Raw genomic sequence first — 866 nt, 5'->3', positions numbered from 1 at the left:
ATGATAAAACACAGTAATATTAAATAGCAGGAAAAAGAATCACTCAAAAATCTATTTTTATAGTAAAGCTATTCAAAAACTAGTGAGTCACCCAAATTTCCAAAAATTCAAATTTAAACTATTCAAATTAGAAAACAAATGGCACTAACAGAAAGTTTATAATTTTGATTACCTAAAAGCAAAAAGAATCACTGAAAAACTAGTAAGTATTTTGCTGTAAGTAGAAACAAAATAAAATAAACAAAGCAAAAAAGAAAAGAAAAAAAGTGCCACCTAAAGGGCCACCACGGCCTGAATACGACTAGAAACCCAACAATGGGCCAGGATTCAGGCCCGCTGTAGGCCAAGTAGGCCCACAGGCACATAGTGACAGATTAGGCCCGAAAAGCCTGCAGTTGAGAGGAGCTCAAGAGGGTTGGCGCAGCAGCGCTTATAAACCACTCTCGAGCTCTCTCAACTAGCGAGGTGGGGCTAAACTTTGGTCGCGACGCAGGCAGCACAGGTCCTTTGGTCCCGGTTGGTGCCACCAACCGGGACTAAAGGGGGGCATTGGTCCCAGTTGGTGCCACGAACCGGTACCAATGCCCAACCTTTAGTCCCGGTTGGTGCCACCAACCAGGACCAAAGGCCTCTGCTTCCCACCCTTTGGGCTTTTGAAAAGAGAGCTTTGGTCCCGGCTAGTGGCAACAACTGGGACTAAAGGGGGTATGAGGGTGTCGATTTTATCGGGAATGAGGGTGTCGATTTTTTTTGTAGTAGGTGATGATGATGATATATGAAAACTTGGTCAATTTTTTCTGTTGTAATTTTGTTCGATGAATGTTTTCTGTTAAAACTTGTATTAAGTTTGTTCGATGAATGTTTCA

The sequence above is a fragment of the Triticum aestivum genome, chromosome 3B (assembly GCF_018294505.1).
Source record: "Triticum aestivum cultivar Chinese Spring chromosome 3B, IWGSC CS RefSeq v2.1, whole genome shotgun sequence".
In the NCBI taxonomy this organism is placed as follows: Eukaryota; Viridiplantae; Streptophyta; class Magnoliopsida; order Poales; family Poaceae; genus Triticum; species Triticum aestivum.
The sequence above is the reverse complement of the archived record's forward strand: the minus strand, read 5'-3'. Positions refer to the sequence as shown.